Source organism: Microcaecilia unicolor, chromosome 1, assembly GCF_901765095.1.
Source record: "Microcaecilia unicolor chromosome 1, aMicUni1.1, whole genome shotgun sequence".
In the NCBI taxonomy this organism is placed as follows: domain Eukaryota; kingdom Metazoa; phylum Chordata; class Amphibia; order Gymnophiona; family Siphonopidae; genus Microcaecilia; species Microcaecilia unicolor.
Window position 1 is genome coordinate 22436821 of NC_044031.1, and position 18247 is coordinate 22455067.

At 48.9% G+C, this 18247-nt stretch overlaps 1 pseudogene; it reads left to right on the plus strand.

Moving 5' to 3' along the window:
* Window positions 1-18247, plus strand: part of LOC115463349 — a 45414-nt pseudogene that overhangs the window by 16058 nt on the left and 11109 nt on the right.

The following is an 18247-nucleotide window of genomic DNA, read 5'->3' on the forward strand; positions in this document are numbered from 1 at the left end:
ATTTGAATGAGCCTTCCGGTGGCCAGTCGACAAATCTCCCTAGGCCGGGCCACATGAACTGACATCGCTGTATCATCCCGGCTCTACTGCATTGTTCCTGGTCGAACACTTCACTAAAGTGTTCAGTCATTAAATCTAACGGAGTAGACCCACCCCCACCCATCCTAACCTGAGTGCCAAAGGATAGGAGACAGACAGAGGGGGAAAAGGATGGTGGAGGAGTAAGGGGTCTCGTTCCACCGGACACAAAAGGGTCAACAGTCGGCCTGACTGGAGTGCAGTCGCCCGATCCGGAACTGCAGGCCCACTTACTCAACTTTCACACGCCACAAGAAACCCTCCCGTTCGGTTTCTTCCCGGAGCCTAGTGGGTTTCGGGACCTAGTCCGTAGTCGGCACTGGCTAAGGGGGAGATCAAGCCCCTCTTCGACCCTTTACCGGGTCGGTCTACTACCCAGAGTATACTCGCCTGTCCGCTGTCTTTGGACGTGGCCTGCCGGCGCGCTTTCCTCCGGAGGTCAGGAAAGGTGTCTTGCCGGAACCTCACAGCCCCACTGCCAGCCAGCTGGTGTCGGTCAGCCCTCCGCCGGGTGTGGACACTGAACTCAGCGGTGGCCACTCACCACCCGTTCGGGGGGGGGGGCCATCACCCGGCCCGACTGCGCAGTGAGGGAGGGGAAAGAATATAATCCGTTTCCCTTTTCTCCTGGCTGGCTCGCCAGAAATGTAACAGGATTCTCAGCTAGTAAATCAGGAGACAAGAGGCAACAGGTTCCAAAGGCAAGACAGCTTTTATTGCTAGCAATGTACAGCACTGAGTTCAGTCTCAGGATACTGTGTGTCAGAAATCATCTGACACTCACATTTATACCTCCCCTATGGGCCGGTGCATTAGGCCCCTTATACATCATAGTTGACATGCGCAGTAAACATTTGTAGTTTTTGTAGTTCTTACAGTACATACACACGTCATAATACTGAAATGATACTAGCAAAGGAAACGAAACTTATCGCCCTGTTTTAGCACACACACACATAATCACACAATGCTTCTTTCACAGAGTTGATAAGGCTCAATGGAGCTTAAGGCTCAGAGATGCAGGGTGGGGGTGGCGACACTCCCAGGCTATCTTCTATTCATGTGGCGTCTACGTGCAGGCTGGTTCTGTGTGCAAGCCTTGGCTACTAAATGTTACAAGCTGTTATCTACTGCACCTGCATCCTGTCTCAAACAGTTATTCCAGCAACTTTGGTATCTTGCAAGCAGGAGCTGACAGTTTGTAGTTAAGGCACAGTACAAGAGAATGTAAAAGTTCTGTAAAAGTTCAGGTCTGGAATGTGGTATAAAGAAGGCAAAGTCCTTGGGTAAATATGGGCTTGAGGCCGTCCTGACAGTCCTGATCCAGTGGTGTTGCAGGCCGGATCCGGTGGCCACTCCTACACACTGACAGCACTTACCCCAGGGGCAACTCATAGCAATCTGCAGCCTGAGGCTAAGAATGAGGTGGTATTCCCACAGGCAGCCAAAAGAGAGGGCCCCCTGAAAACTCTGATCAGGAAGGAAAAAAAGAATGCAATTTATATATTCCTAAGCAATACAAAAAAAAAAACCCTGCCAACATTGGTTATAGTCAACAAAAATGATCTGAGTTAAATTATGTTGCCTGGAACTCTACTATAAAAAAAAAAAATAATGACCCCTGACTGCATTGTCAGTGGTTTTCCTAGGGTGGCTGACACCCGGGGCGGATTGCTGATGCGCCCCCCCCCCCCCCCCCGGGTGCAGCGCGCCCCCCCCCCCCCAACGGCAAAAGGACCCCTGGCGCATTTTTACCTGCTGGGGGGGTGCCGCGCGCCTGTCGGCTTCGCTTGTTCTGTGCTCCCTCTACTACTACTACTACTTAACATTTCTAGAGCGCTACTAGGGTTACGCAGCGCTGTACAATTTAACAAAGAGAGACAGCCCCTGCTCAAAGAGCTTACTGCCCCGGAACAGGAAGTAACCTGTTCCGGGGCAGAGGGAGTGCGGAACGGGCGGAGCCAATGGGCGCACGGCACCCCCCCAGTAGCATGCACCCAGGGCGGACCGCCCCCACCGCCCCCCCCCCCCCCCTTGGTACGCCACTGTGCATTGTCACAGTGTTAAATGCAAGCAGTTGGAAATATTTGTTCACTCAACGAATAGTTAAGTTCTGGATCTCTTTGCCGGAGGATGTGGTAACAGTGGTTAGAGTATCTGGGTTTAAAAAAGGTTTGGAGAAATTCCTGGAGAAAAGTCCATAGTCTGCTATTGAGGCAGACATGGGAAGCAACTGCTTGCCTTGGGATTTCTAGTATGGAGTGTTGCCACGATTGGGTTTCTGCCAAGTACTTGTGACCTGGCTTGACCGCTGTTTGGAAAATAGATGGACCATTGGTCTGACCCAGTATGGCTACTCTTACGTTCTTATGTATTCTGCATCCACAGGAGCCTTCCTCATGCAACAATGGGTGCAGAGTGAACTAGAGCATTTCTGCCAGCTGTATTCCCAGATATTCAGTGCCAGGCACTGTCCAGGCACTAGAATTAAATATCTGGGCATACGCAGTCGGATAAAGCAGAGCTGGTTAAGTGCTTTATCCTCTTACAATGTTTAGATTGTGATTATCGACTCAGGAACAGCACACACTCCTTCCACTGCCAGACACTTTGTTTAAAGTAGATGGGTTTTTGTTTGCTTGATAACTATACAAGATGTTTAGACCACTGGTGTTAATTCATTTTGAGTGTCGGGGGCCCTTGCCCCAGAGCTGCTTTATGAAATAACACAAAACCCTGCAAAAAGACACTCAACCTATTCAGAAAACTTAACACACCGTAACAGCCCTAACCCACATAGTGCAATAAATATTACACTGGGCCCTAGAGCACCAATATACCTGCTACGGGGAAACTGGAACAACAGACAGTACATGGCAGCAGAATCCTTCACCTCAGTTGCACATGCAGACCATGGACAGACCCTCACCCGATGCAAAATAGGGGACCACATAAAAAAAAAAACATGCAGAGAAAAACTGATATGGAGACCCCTCCCCCCTCCCCCCTCCCTCCACCCAAGACAGCCAGACTACAAGCAGGGGCAATACTAGTAAGAGAGAAATAGAAATGTACATATATTAAACATCATTTTTTTCTTTTCTACCTTTGTTGTCTGAGCACGTTAATTTTCTGATTTGGCTGGTCCCAGTCTCTTCCACTTTTCCAGGTTGGCTTTTCCATTTCTTCTCTTGTCGTCTTCCTTACCTTTTCTACATCTGTCTGGTGCTGATCTTTTGTTTTTTGTTTCCCCCCCCCCCCCCCCCATTTTTCTCTACTCCGTGTTTATCTCTCTTTTTCTCACCCTCTAGTCCTTAGTCTTCATTTCACACTTGCTCCCTCGATACCAGATGCCGCAGGGCTGGAAGGAGAGAAAGAGATTCTGCCTGCAGCTGCACCACTCAGTCGGGGCAATGCCAGGCAGGAAAAATGGGGTCACAATCCTAAGGCTTTCCACTCGGGTGAAAATGCCCCCTCCCCCCAAACTACATCCACGATTTGGGTGTTCGCAACCCTTGGACATTTTTCTGTCATTAATTGACCAAAGCAAAAACATCAAGGTCTAAAAGTAAGACTTTTTAGTCAATATCTGTTTTAATCACGACTGAGTCACAGAAAGGTTCCCTAAATGACCACTGGAGGGATTAAAGTCTGACCCCCCTCCCACCCCACAAAGAAGTGAAAGAGTCAGCTTCATAAGCTATGGCCAGTCCCATTACAGCAGCAAGCAGGTCCCTGCAGTCACCTAGAGGTCGGTACAGTGCACTGTAGAGAAGGGAATCCAGGCCCATATCCCATTGGTACAAGTGGTGGAAAGTGTGAGCCCTCCAAAACCCACCAAAAACCTACTGTACCCACATACAGGTGATATCTGCATCCACAAGGGCTGTCGTAGTGGTGTACACACGTGGGTTTTGGAGGGGTAACGGTGAAATGTGTACCTGGAACCTTTTATGTGAAGTCACTGCAGTGCCCCCTAGGATGCCCCGCTGCTCTGATGGGATGTCTGTGTGGCCAGTCTATTAAGAATCCTGCCCCCCCCCCCCCCCCAACAATACGTCCCAGTGACTTGATATTGTGCGTTTTTCATTTAGACTTTTTTTTTTTAGACGTCTTATCAAAAATGCCCCTCTTGCTGATTTTGGGAAACCTAATGCAGTTTTCTTAACCCCAGGAACAGGATCTACGACCGTCATTCCTGACATTATATCCCACATTGAACAAGGGGAAGAGCCGTATATCAGGGATGAACCGGGACCAGAAGAAAGAGAAACTGGGAAAAGCAACTGCTCAGGTGAGTGGGGTAAAAGTCTGAGATGAAGTGTGGCTTGTCTTTATCTGAGCAGGAATGAGGTACTCAGGCCCTTAGACAGGGGCAGAGATCTATTTTATTTATGATGAAACCTCTTTATTGCTATATAACAACAGATGAAATGCACAGAAAAGTAGATCAGACCCCCATTCCCCCATCCGTCCCCCTCTACCCTGTTCTGTGAATTATGTCATTCAGAACATTAAGTCCAAAGTCGAGAAGACAAGCAGCCCTATGTGAGTGGCATCTTCTTATTCAGATCTCCAATGTATTATTAAATTACACGGAGTGAACATTAACTTGAGTCACTGATAGTTTAATCATCTAATAGTTTTCTGTTCAGTGTGGTAATGAACGTGGCAACAGTTCATTCTCCAACCTTCTCTGCATCAAACACCCTCCCCTTCCAATCGATATTGACTATTATATTTATTAATCATCTAAATAACCTCACAAACATTTCAGGAATACTAATGAAATAATTTTCTTCAATAGAATCCCACCGACAGCTCCACTTTGCTGTTTTCTCTGTCTGCCATTGTACCTTTATCAAGTGGTTTGCAATGTAGCCTATGTTTTTAGTGATTGAATTTGAAACTTATGTAACCCCCTGCCTCCCTATGGCCCTCAATACAGGGTATTGTGAGCAGGAGGTAGGCCTGAGAACTCAGATTTGTGTGGGGGAGGGGCCTCTGGCAATATAATCCTGGAGTCAGAGTACCCCAGAATACCACCCCACTAAACAAAAGCAGGTATCTCTCTGTCTCTCTCTCTCTCTCTCCCTCTCCCTAAATATGAAGTATGTGAGACCTATCTGGTCTGTTTTTATTTTCACGGGGCCTGCAAATCCAGCCAGGGAAAAAACCCAGCCCTGAGATTCAAGCAAGGCACAGTGCAAAAGTTAAAGAAGCCAACAGAATCAGGATGCAAAAACAAAGAACAAATTAGCACATGTAAGTGATACAAGGCTGAAAGGAGAATACAGAGTAAACAGACATGAAATCATCAGAGGTTGGTGAAACAGCACAGCAAGGACCTCATGGTTCATACATGAGTGCCCAGTCCTTTGGAAAAGCTGTTAAAAGGGCCAGTTTTGCATGTGAAAACGTTTTTAAAAAACTGACAGCCTTGAAGATCACATATGATTCAGTGTCACTCTGGAGCAAGTACCTTTGTGACAACAGTAACAATTCAGTATGTTGGCAAGAACTGTGTTCAAGCTGTCGCAGTGGTCAGAAGCATAGGCGGTCAGTGGCCCAACTGTTTGGGGAGGCTAAAGGGGTGGGGCCAGGGACGTGGCTTACATCCATAATTGTCTGACAACACAGAAAAAAAATAAGTCACAATTAATACCTTTTATTAAATTTAGATATTAAATATGTATCATATGTCAAAGAATAAAGTGGTTGCTCAAAGCATGTACTAACCACAATCGCTCAACTGCAAAACACTATGCACAACTTTGTGCAAAAACACACTCATAAACCTTACTGTACCATAACACTGGGCAGACCCTAATAAACCAATATATCACCCATACGGAAAATGCAGACCATCAACAATATGAAACAAGGGATCATAATATCACAATTCTCATGTAGAGCCATAAAACATCCTTTTAGGGTGGAAAGTGTACACAATGAGCTCCTTTTATGAACGACTATATGTAGATCCTTTTCAAGAGGTAGTGTGTCATGATTTAGGCTCTAAAACCCTTTCTGATGATTTGGTGCCACCTCAGTAAGGCCAACACACAATCTCTCCACTGCAAAACACTATATACAAACTTGTGCAAAAACACACTCATAACCTTACCAAACCATAACAGCACTAATTCCAAGGACAGGATGAGCTCCAACCTTATGCGTGGAAAGGCAGAAATGTAATTACACCGGGCTCTAAAACACCAGTGCACAACCTAGTGAAACAAAAAACCCCCCAAAAGGGCTGCAAATACTACACGCTAGCAGAATACTGCACCTTGATCACACATGAAAAACACATGACAACAGATATGAAGGCAAAATACTGAACTGGAAAGTTACCTCAAGAAGTCAGACTCAGCATGCAGCAATACTAGAAAAAATGAAACTTACATGCAAAACATCACAGATGCACATTTCCAAAAGCTGACATATTCCAGTTAATAAATTCTGAATAAAATACTTTTTTCTACCTTTGTTGTCTGATCATTTAGTTTTTCTATTCGCTTTGGTCCCAGTGTCTTCTGTTTTATGCAGTGTCTTCTTTCCATTTGATATTTTTTCTCTAACCATGTCCACCATCCTCCTGTGTCCTTATGCGTCCTGTCTACCATCTGTAGCCCTGTCCCTATCCTTCAGTATCCCGATCCAGCTCTTAAATTCAACAGTTTGCCCTCCATCCATATCCAGCATTTCTCCTCACTCCCCTCCATCCATGTGCATATACTTCCCTCCCCTCCATCCATGTCCAGCACCTTCCCTTTCTCTCCTACCCTTCCATCCAGTGTCATCCCTCTTTCTCTCTCCATCCTAACAGGAAATGAGGTTGGGACCAGAGCTTGAGAGACAGAAGGCTGAAGGAGGCGCGCTGAACCAGCAGCACGCTTTTTGCTGCTACTGCTGACGCCGCCTTAACTCGGACAAGGGAAAACTTTTAAATTTCATGCTCGGAGGGAGGGAGGGATGGAGGCCGGGCGGGAGGGAGGGAGGAATGTTTGACGCCGGGTGGGTGGGAGGAAGGGAGGCCTGGTGCTTGAGTGGGAGTGCGGCCTGGTGCTTGGGTGGGAGTGCGGCCTGGTGCTTGGGTGGGAGTGCTGTGTGGGTGGATGGCCTGGTGCCTGGTGCTGGGTGGGAGAGAGGGAGGGAGGCTTGGTGCTTGGGTGGGAGTGCTGTGTGGGAGGGAGGGAGGGAGGGAGGCTTGGTGCTTGGGTGGGTGGGAGGCCTGGTGCTTGGGTGGGAGTGCTGGGTGGGTGGCAGGCCTGGTGCTGGGTGGGAGGGAGGGAGGCTTGGTGCTGGGTGGGAGGGAGGCCTGCCTGCCTGGTGCTGGGTGGGAGGGAGGCCTGCTGCTGGGAGGGCAGGGGGGAGAGGAGGGTGGCTGCAGGGGAGAGAGGAGGATGGCTGGACATGGGCGGCTGGAGGGATAGAGGAGGGTGGCTGGACATGGGAGGCTGGAGGGGAGAGGAGGGTGGCTGGACATTTGTGGCTGGAGGGGAGAGGAGGGTTGCTGGACATGGATGGAGGGCAAGAAATGAAGAAGAAAGGAGGAAAGTAAAGAAATAAATGGAAAGGAAGCCCTGGAAACTGAGTTAAGAGAACAGATAGAGCAGCAGAATCAGCGACTAGGACCAATATGGATAGAAAAACAAAATCACTAGACAACAAAGGTAGAAAAAATCATTTTATTTTCATTTTAGTGTTTGGAATATGTCCGATTTGAGAATGTACATCTGCTGTCTTATTTTGTACTGGGTATACTGGAGCTGTAACAGGTTACAGAAATGATTTATAATGAAAGAAAATTATGTTATTTTTTTCTCCTATACTAGTATAATATTTTCAATGATGTCTGTTTATATGCGCCATGGCTGGTGTAAGGGGTGTGGCTATCATAGGGGTGGAGTCATATGTGGTGACCCCGCCCATAATGAGTACCGGCACTTTGCGATAAATAATTCGATTTTGGGTTGCTGTTTGGGCACTCGGTCTCTGAAAGGTTCGCCAGTGGAATGTGTGTGTTTCTGTGGTATTGTGTGTGTGTGTGTGTGTGTGTGTGTTTGTCAATGACGGGGGGGGGGGGGGGTCCGTGGGTTGGTGAAATGTGAGGGTGATTGGAGGGGGGTCAGCGTTTGTTGTGGGGTGGAGTGGGTTGTGTCCATGTTGTTGCTGGTTTGTTTTTTTTTGTGTTGTTCTGTCAAAGTAGGAGGAATTGTTTTTGAATTTAGAGGGTTTTGCAGGGGTTTTGGAGGTGGGTCTGCATGTGTTTTTTTGTGGGGGGGGGCTTCATCTTCAGCGTCGTCACGTGTAGACTCGGGATGCTTTGGACTGCTGCTGCCATTCGCCGTAACACCGTCGACGGAGGGATGGAGCCTGCAGGTGTGAGGTAGGGTGTTACGGAGGGATGACGACCCTTGAGCGCGGGGGGAGAGGATGGGGTCCTCTACGTCCGTAGGCGTGTCGTGACGGGAGGGCGGAGAGTATGGATGAATTTAACGCCGATTCGGGAGGGAGTCTGTTGGGGAAGAGGGGGAGGTCCGAAGTCTGAGAATAGAGGGCAGGTGTCCGAAGTCGGATGAGGGTGTCTATTGCTGGGGGACGTGGTCCAGTGGCATCTCGGGAGGGGCGAGTGACAGAGCACTGGGGGGGGGGGGGGGGCTGTTTTCGAGTGTGTCAGCGAGGTTGTTTTCTGTGCTTTACCGGCACTGTTCTTCACGGCAGTTGTGTGTCGTTGACGTTCGGGCACGCTGTTTGGGTCTTGTTGCTTTCTTGTGGTTGGTTAGTGTCGCTGGTGACGTACCAGGAAGTACCGACGTCAGTTCATCAGATGGAGAGCAGGAATGGCTCAAGGTTTAAGTGCTACGCAGTCAGCTTCAGAACGTTGGAGGTGGTTTTTATTATATAGGATATCCAGCTCTTCAAACTTTGTGTAAATGGAGAGTGGCGCACTTTTACAATGCCAGAAGCGGTAAACTCTCTACCTCTGAAGTGACTATTGAAAGACCGCGTGGGTTATCGGACTCTAAAAATATGCATTGACAAGGTTTTAAGGTACGCTAGATAATCTGAATTCTTGTACGACGGTTTTGTGGGGGAGGGACCCCTGCATTGAGGTGATCTTTCTTCTCTTCCGCTAGCTTAGTGGGAGAGACGTTGTGGGCTGTTTATATGATTGGTATGGGGGAAAGGGTGGTTGGGAGAGAACTACAGGAGAAATAAGATCTATGGGCAGGCTCTGTTGGTGCACAGAATGACGGTTACCAACTGGAACAGATACAGAAAGCAGCTGGAGTGAGGCTGGGCATTCTGGCTCTAAAATATAGTAAAATTCAGCCCTCGGTGTTAAGCGTTTTTTAAATGCCATCTGCCACAGCCTTTCTGTAACTGGATATTTAGCACTGGGCTGTACCCAGGTACCGGCACTGAATATCCAGGTACAATGTGGCCACTGGTACTTATTCGAGTACCAGCGATATTCAGAAAAATATCCAGATAAAGTGAGGAGAGTGCTTTTGCTGTCTTAACCTTATATTGATTGTTATCTAGTTAATAGACTGAGTATTGCTGCTAACCTGGTAGCTTCTGGCTCCACCCAAACTGCCCTGTCAACACCTGGATAGTGCTGAGATGATCTGTCCAGATGTTCAGGGGCAATCTCTGGATAAGTGCTGCTGAAAATCCAGATATGACCCAGTGTGCAGGATGTATCGGGGGTAGGAGCTACTTTTGCCTCTGCTCAGTATCTGGCCCTTAAGTTCTAGTCCTTTGTCAACAGCTCTTCTTTAATTATTTGCATTAAACAGATTGTGTGCAATCATTTCGGTCCTGTATGTGCAGACTCCATTTACAAGTTGTTCCCCCTTCTGTAAGTTAGAATGGAGACAGACGTGACCTAACGGTGGCCAAGTTTAAATAAGAGTCTTGATAAAGGGTCGTTGCTTCATCACTGTGGAAGAAACTCCCTGATAATCACAGATTATAATCGGTGCAGTGTCGTACCCCCACCGGCACATCACCTCCAACCACCCCATCCCCGGTGCATTGCTCTTACCTCTTGGTGTGCTCGGAGCAGGTGTCAGCTCCGCCAGTTCCCTGCTCCCTCTGCCCCAGAACAGGAAGTAACATCACAGGGAACTGTCTGAGCTGACATCCGTGTGGCTGCTCCCTGCTCCCCCCCCCCCCCCCCCCCGCAGTGTGCATCCAGGGTGGACGGCCCCCACCGCCCCTCCCTCAGTACGCTACTGATTATAATATGTTCTTAGTTCATTCTTCAAAGCTTTTTTGTCTACTCAGTGCCATTTCAAAGGAAAATTTATTTATTTGTTACATTTGTGTCCCACATTTTCCCACCTGTTTGCAGGCTCAATGTGGCTTACATAGGACCTTAATGGCGATCGCCAGTTTTGCGTGGCCAGTATTCTCAGTGGAGGAGGGTAGTTAGTGGGGTCCCGCAGGGGTCTGTGCTGGGTCCGTTGCTTTTTAATGTATTTATAAATGACCTAGAGATGGGAATAACTAGTGAGGTAATTAAATTCGCCGATGACACAAAATTATTCAGGGTCGTCAAGTCGCAGGAGGAATGTGAACGATTACAGGAGGACCTTGCGAGACTGGGAGAATGGGCGTGCAAGTGGCAGATGAAGTTCAATGTTGACAAGTGCAAAGTGATGCATGTGGGTAAGAGGAACCCGAATTATAGCTACGTCTTGCAAGGTTCCGCGTTAGGAGTTACGGATCAAGAAAGGGATCTGGGTGTCGTCGTCGATGATACGCTGAAACCTTCTGCTCAGTGTGCTGCTGCGGCTAGGAAAGCGAATAGAATGTTGGGTGTTATTAGGAAGGGTATGGAGTCCAGGTGTGCGGATGTTATAATGCCGTTGTATCGCTCCATGGTGCGACCGCACCTGGAGTATTGTGTTCAGTACTGGTCTCCGTATCTCAAAAAAGATATAGTAGAATTGGAAAAGGTACAGCGAAGGGCGACGAAAATGATAGTGGGGATGGGACGACTTTCCTATGAAGAGAGGCTGAGAAGGCTAGGGCTTTTCAGCTTGGAGAAGAGACGGCTGAGGGGAGATATGATAGAAGTGTATAAAATAATGAGTGGAATGGATCGGGTGGATGTGAAGCGACTGTTCATGCTATCCAAAAATACTAGGACTAGAGGGCATGAGTTGAAGCTACAGTGTGGTAAATTTAAAACGAATCGGAGAAAATTTTTCTTCACCCAACGTGTAATTAGACTCTGGAATTCATTGCCGGAGAACGTGGTACGGGCGGTTAGCTTGACGGAGTTTAAAAAGGGGTTAGATAGATTCCTAAAGGACAAGTCCATAGACCGCTATTAAATGGACTGGAAAAATTCCTCATTTTTAGGTATAACTTGTCTGGAATGTTTTTACGTTTGGGGAGCGTGCCAGGTGCCCTTGACCTGGATTGGCCACTGTCGGTGACAGGATGCTGGGCTAGATGGACCTTTGGTCTTTCCCAGTATGGCACTACTTATGTACTTATGTACTTATGGTATGAACAAATACAAAGTGATAGTAGTAGAGTAAAAGTTCATGTGTGACAGACACATTGGAGAATCATAAAGAGGAGGTTATGTCCAGTACGAGCTTGGTTTCGTTATGTTGCAGGGTTCAAGCTTTTAAGCTGGATCGTTAGGGTATGCCTTTTTGAATAGGTTAGTTTTTAGTAATTTCCGGAAGTTTAGGTGGTCATACGTTGTTTTCACGGCGGTCGGTAATGTGTTCCATAGTTGTGTGCTTATATAGGAGAAGCTACAGTGGTGGAAATAAGTATTTGATCCCTTGCTGATTTTGTAAGTTTGCCCACTGACAAAGACATGAGCAGCCCATAATTGAAGGGTAGGTTATTGGTAACAGTGAGAGATAGCACATCACAAATTAAATCCGGAAAATCACATTGTGGAAAGTATATGAATTTATTTCCATTCTGCAGAGGGAAATAAGTATTTGATCCCCCACCAACCAGTAAGAGATCTGGCCCCTACAGACCAGGTAGATGCTCCAAATCAACTCATTACCTGCATGACAGACAGCTGTCGGCAATGGTCACCTGTATGAAAGACACCTGTCCACAGACTCAGTGAATCAGTCAGACTCTAACCTCTACAAAATGGCCAAGAGCAAGGAGCTGTCTAAGGATGTCAGGGACAAGATCATACACCTGCACAAGGCTGGAATGGGCTACAAAACCATCAGTAAGACGCTGGGCGAGAAGGAGACAACTGTTGGTGCCATAGTAAGAAAATGGAAGAAGTACAAAATGACTGTCAATCGACAAAGATCTGGGGCTCCACGCAAAATCTCACCTCGTGGGGTATCCTTGATCATGAGGAAGGTTAGAAATCAGCCTACAACTACAAGGGGGGAACTTGTCAATGATCTCAAGGCAGCTGGGACCACTGTCACCACGAAAACCATTGGTAACACATTACGACATAACGGATTGCAATCCTGCAGTGCCCGCAAGGTCCCCCTGCTCCGGAAGGCACATGTGACGGCCCGTCTGAAGTTTGCCAGTGAACACCTGGATGATGCCGAGAGTGATTGGGAGAAGGTGCTGTGGTCAGATGAGACAAAAATTGAGCTCTTTGGCATGAACTCAACTCGCCGTGTTTGGAGGAAGAGAAATGCTGCCTATGACCCAAAGAACACCGTCCCCACTGTCAAGCATGGAGGTGGAAATGTTATGTTTTGGGGGTGTTTCTCTGCTAAGGGCACAGGACTACTTCACCGCATCAATGGGAGAATGGATGGGGCCATGTACCGTACAATTCTGAGTGACAACCTCCTTCCCTCCGCCAGGGCCTTAAAAATGGGTCATGGCTGGGTCTTCCAGCACGACAATGACCCAAAACATACAGCCAAGGCAACAAAGGAGTGGCTCAGGAAGAAGCACATTAGGGTCATGGAGTGGCCTAGCCAGTCACCAGACCTTAATCCCATTGAAAACTTATGGAGGGAGCTGAAGCTGCGAGTTGCCAAGCGACAGCCCAGAACTCTTAATGATTTAGAGATGATCTGCAAAGAGGAGTGGACCAAAATTCCTCCTGACATGTGTGCAAACCTCATCATCAACTACAGAAGACGTCTGACCGCTGTGCTTGCCAACAAGGGTTTTGCCACCAAGTATTAGGTCTTGTTTGCCAGAGGGATTAAATACTTATTTCCCTCTGCAGAATGCAAATAAATTCATATACTTTCCACAATGTGATTTTCCGGATTTAATTTGTGATGTGCTATCTCTCACTGTTACCAATAACCTACCCTTCAATTATGGGCTGCTCATGTCTTTGTCAGTGGGCAAACTTACAAAATCAGCAAGGGATCAAATACTTATTTCCACCACTGTAGATGCTGTCACGTTTGTGACTGTTTTCCATGTGGGTGCTCTCCTTGCCCTCTGGTGGCCAGAACTGGTGGCTACTATGGACTGTTTTCTGCTGTCTTCCATGTTCCAGACTTCAGTGAGCCCGGTCTAGATTTTCCAGGTTGCCAGACTTGCTCTGCTGGTTTGTCCTGGAACAGCAACCTTACTTGGCTGGTGATTTACTACAGCTGTGGGTCTGTAAGTTTCCTGTGTGTTTGACCCTTTGCCTGGACCTGGACTTTGCTTTTGCTTTCTGCCTGCCTAAAAGACTCTGGTTAGTTTATGGATTACCCGTGTTTGCTGCCTGCCCTTTGACTTTGCTGTGCTACTGGATATTGTTACTGTCTACTATTAAAGCCTCTTCTAGTTATATTCTGTGGTTCCTGCCTGTTGTGTTCAGCACTGCTTTCTGCTTGGGTGATTTGCCTGCTGCTGCCACTCCTTGGCAGTGGCCCAAGGGCTCACAATTTCAGAGACTGGGTGAGAGCCCTGACAGAATACCAAGGCCATGAGGTCGACAAGATCACCCGACCTGCTGGGCCTCCAGCCCAGAACTTCTGCTCCTGTTTTCCTTGTGAAGTCCGATTCTGGCCTTATTGTTGTTTTTGACCTTTTCATGACACTGGAGGAATATCGTAGAGAACTTTTGTCTGATCCTCATGTGAGGAAGCTGCATGAAGCTTCAGCGGAGAGGAAGCGTGTCCGGCGGTTTGGGCACAGGGTGAACCCAGTTTCTGCCATTTGATCCTAGGACCCCGCTCTGGGAATACCGTCGTCTACTTGTCTCCGACCCAGCCCTGTGGGATACTCTGGAAGCTGCCGTTGAGAGAGAGCGTCTTGCGAATCCTGAGGTCCAGGCATACTATCAGTCCATCCGGAGGGACGCTCTCAGCCAAAGTGTTCCAGAGTCCATGCCGAGTTCTAGCTCCAGGCAAGCCGCTGAGCCCATGCTATGTTCCAGGTCCAGCCAAGCTCTGATTCCTGTCCGAGCAGCGCTTTTAACCGAGCCTCCAATCCAAGTTTAACTAGCACTTTGTCACGACTATGGCCGTGACTACCCTCATACTTACCCTGTTTCAGGGAGTCAGTGGCTGTGCTGGCTTCTGCTTGTTCCTGTGTCTGTCTTAGTTTCTCTCTGGCTCTGTGTGCTGATTGCCCTACTGAACCTCACCTGTGTGGGCTATGCCTCTTCCAAGATGGCTGCCGCCTCTTCGTCTCTGCCAGTATCCAAGATGGCTCCCGCTGTTACTTTCTATGGGATGCCTGCTCTGAGTGTCAAGCCTCTGTTTGGTTGCAAGGTGATTGCTGCACCTGTGGCTCTGGTGTTGGGCTTTATTAGTCATTTGGAAACTAGAGTCCTGGCCTTTGCATTGCCATTTCCTCTGCAGTGCCTTAGGTCCCGAGGTTAGTGTGCTGTTAGCACCATTTGCTTTCCTTGTCTTTTGTTCTGTGGGTTTTCAGCCCTTCTGTGTTTATCGCTTGTGGGTTTCCAGCCCTTCTGTGTTTATAGCTCTGTAGGGTTTTAGCCCTTCTGTGTTTATCGCTTGTGGGTTTCCAGCCCTTCTGTGTGTATAGCTCTGTAGGGTTTCAGCCCTTCTGTGTTTTTTGCTCTATGGGTTTCCTACCCTTCTGTGTCTAGCTCTGATAGCTCTCTGTGTTTGTTCCTAGTGTTAGATTAGCCAGCTTAGCTCCGTCTGGTTTGTAGCCTGTGCCTAGCTCTGCTAGTTCTCTGTGTTTGTTTCCAGTGTATGACTTGTTAGCTTGGGCACAGCTTTGTGGTTAGCTGGTGTATAGCTTTACTAAGTCTCCTGAGTTTGTTCTGTGTATGTTTCCAGTGCATGACTTGTTAGCTTGGGCACAGCTTGTTGTTAGCTGGTTTATAGCTGTTCTAGTCTCCTGAGTTTTGCTCTGTGTATGTACCTGTGTATGACTGGTTGCCTAGGTATAGCGTTCCTATTAGCCTGGGTACAGTCTACTAGTCATTGTGTTGATTCCTGCTGACTGCCAGAACCCGGACAGTTCCTGCTTGTCTGCCTTGCCTTCGCCTAGGTGCCAGGGGGCACCCCTGGACCTTCCTTCCTGTTGTTCCTGTAAGTCCTACCGGCTGCCAGAACCTGAGGGCTCAACCCGAGGGGGAGGCAGTCAAGTGTAGGTGAAGTCTAGGTCCAGGATGTTCCAGTTCCGTTCCAGTGTGTTCCAGTCCAGCGGGTTTCACTCCTGTATGTTCCTGTCCAGTGGGGCCACTCCAGTGTGTCCAGTCCAGCGGGCCCCACTCCAGTGCGCACCTGTCCGGTGCGTTCCAGTTCCGAGTGTTCCGGTGTAGAACTCCAGTCCGGAGTTCCGGTCCAGTTTTGTCTCCTCTCTACCTGGAGGGTGATTTTGCCTTAAAGGACTCACAAACCCCGCGCTCCCGGGGAAGAAGCCTGAAGGTATGCAAAGGACCTCGAGAGCGCGTCCCGCATGGGCGGGCACGCGACACACTTCCAGTCAAGCCTCTGAGTCTAGCCCGAGGGACGCTTCTAATTGAGCCTCCGGTTCCTGTCCGAGCAGCGCTTCTAACCGAGCCTCCAATCCAAGTTCAGTCAAGCCTCTGAGTCCAGCCCAAGGGACGCTTCTAATTGAGCCTCCGATTCCTGGTCAAGTGGCGCTTCTGGCTGAGCCTCCGTTCCCAGTTCAAGTGGCACGGCCAGTTAAGCCCCTGAGTCCAGTCCAAGGGACGCTTCTGACCGAGCCCCCGATGCCAGTTCGAGTGGCCCTGCTAGCCAAGCCGCTGCCAAGTTCCAGTGCCAGTCAAGATGCTGAGGCCGGATCGAGTTGCAGTTCTGGCCAAGATGCTGAGTCCACTCTGAGTTTGAGTTCCAGCCAAGATGATGCTGAGTCCGCTTCGAGTCTGAGTCCCAGCCCAGATGAGCCTGAGTCTGCCCTGAGATCCTGCCAAGCGCCGGAATCTGCTCTGGGTCCCAGTCAAGCTTCTGAGCCTGTCCTGAGTTCCAGCCAAGATGTTCCTGAGCCTGCTCTGAGTTCCGGTCAAGCGCCGGAGCCTGCCCTGAATTCCGGTCAAGCGCCGGAGCCTGCCCTGAGTTCTGGTCAAGCGCCGGAGCCTGCCCTGAGTTCCAGCCAAGCTTCTGAGCCTGCTCTGAGTTACAGCCAAGTGCCTGAGCCTGCTCTGAGTTACAGCCAAGCGCCGGAGTCTGCTCTTCCAGTCAAGCTTCTGAGCCTGCCCTGAGTTACAGCCACGTGCCTGAGCCCGCTCTGAGTTACAGCCAAGCGCCGGAGTCTGCTCTTCCAGTCAAGCTTCTGAGCCTGCCCTGAGTTACAGCCAAGTGCCTGAGCCTGCTCTGAGTTACAGCCAAGCGCCGGAGTCTGCTCTTCCAGTCAAGCTTCTGAGCCTGCCCTGAGTTACAGCCAAGCTTCTGAGCCTGCTCTGAGTTCCAGCCAAGTTCCTGAGTCTGCTCCGAGGTTGAGTTCCAGCCCAGCTGTTCCTGAGTCCGCTCCGAGGTTGAGTCCCAGCCGAGTTGTCCCAGCCAAGCTGAGTCTGCCTTGAGTTTCTGCCAAGCGGTTCCTGAGTCTGGCTCGAGTTTCAGCCAAGCGTTTGAGTCCAGTTCTAAGTCCAGTCCGAGTTCCAGTCCTGAAAATCCTGATTCCAGTCCGAGTTGCAGTCCTGAAAATCCTAAATCCAGTCCGAGTTGCAGTCCTGAATCCAGTTCAAGTTCCAGTCTTGCCTCCAGCCCGAGTTCCAGTCCTGAATCCAGTCTGAGTTCCAGCTTTGAATCCAGTCCAAGTTCCAGTCCGAGTTCCGGTCCTGCCTCCAGTCTGAATTCCAGTCCAGCTACTCCTGGTCACGTTTTGAAACTCCTCCGTCGGTTTCACCACTGTTACCCATGGAGACTGGAATCTCCTCTGGAGAGTGGGGAGGGGGGGGCCTTGAGGAGGAGGTACTGTCACTTTGTGACTGTTTTCCATGTGGGTGCTCTCCTTGCTCTCTGGTGGCCAGAACTGGTGGCTGCTATTGACTGTTTTCTGATGTCTTCCATGTTCCAGACTTCAGTGAGTCCGGTCCGGATTTTCCAGGTTGCCAGACTTGCTCTGCTGGTTTGTCCTGGAATAGCAACCTTACTTGGCTGGTGATTTACTGCAGCTGTGGGTCAGCTGCTGAGGGGCTTATTAGCTTCTGTGAGCCTTGCTTGCCTTGCCTTGGTATCAAAGGTCATCCTGAGTTCCTGTTGGTTTGTTGGAGTTCCTGCTCTGTAAGTTTCCTGTGTGTTTGACCCTTTGCCTGGACCTGGACTTTGCTTTTGCTTTCTGCCTGCCTAAAAGACTCTGGTTAGTTTATGGATTACCCATGTTTGCTGCCTGCTCTTTGACTTTTGCTGTGCTACTGGATATTGTTACTGTCTACTATTAAAGCCTCTTCTAGTTATATTCTGTGGTTCCTGCCTGTTGTGTTCAGCACTGCTTTCTGCTTGGGTGATTTGCCTGCCGCTGCCACTCCTTGGTAGTGGCCCAAGGGCTCACAATTTCAGAGACTGGGTGAGAGCCCTGACAGATGCGTAGGTTGATTTGTACTTGAGGCTTTTGCATCTTGGGTGGTGGAGATTTAGGAATGTTCCTGTTGATCTTGTTGTGTTTGTGGTTGGTAGGTCTATAAGGTCTGTCATGTAACTCGGGGTTTCGCCGTATATACTTTTATGAACCAGGGTGCAGATTTTGAACGCAATATGTTCTGCCTGGCTGCTGTGTTTTGAGCAGTTTGGAGTTTCTT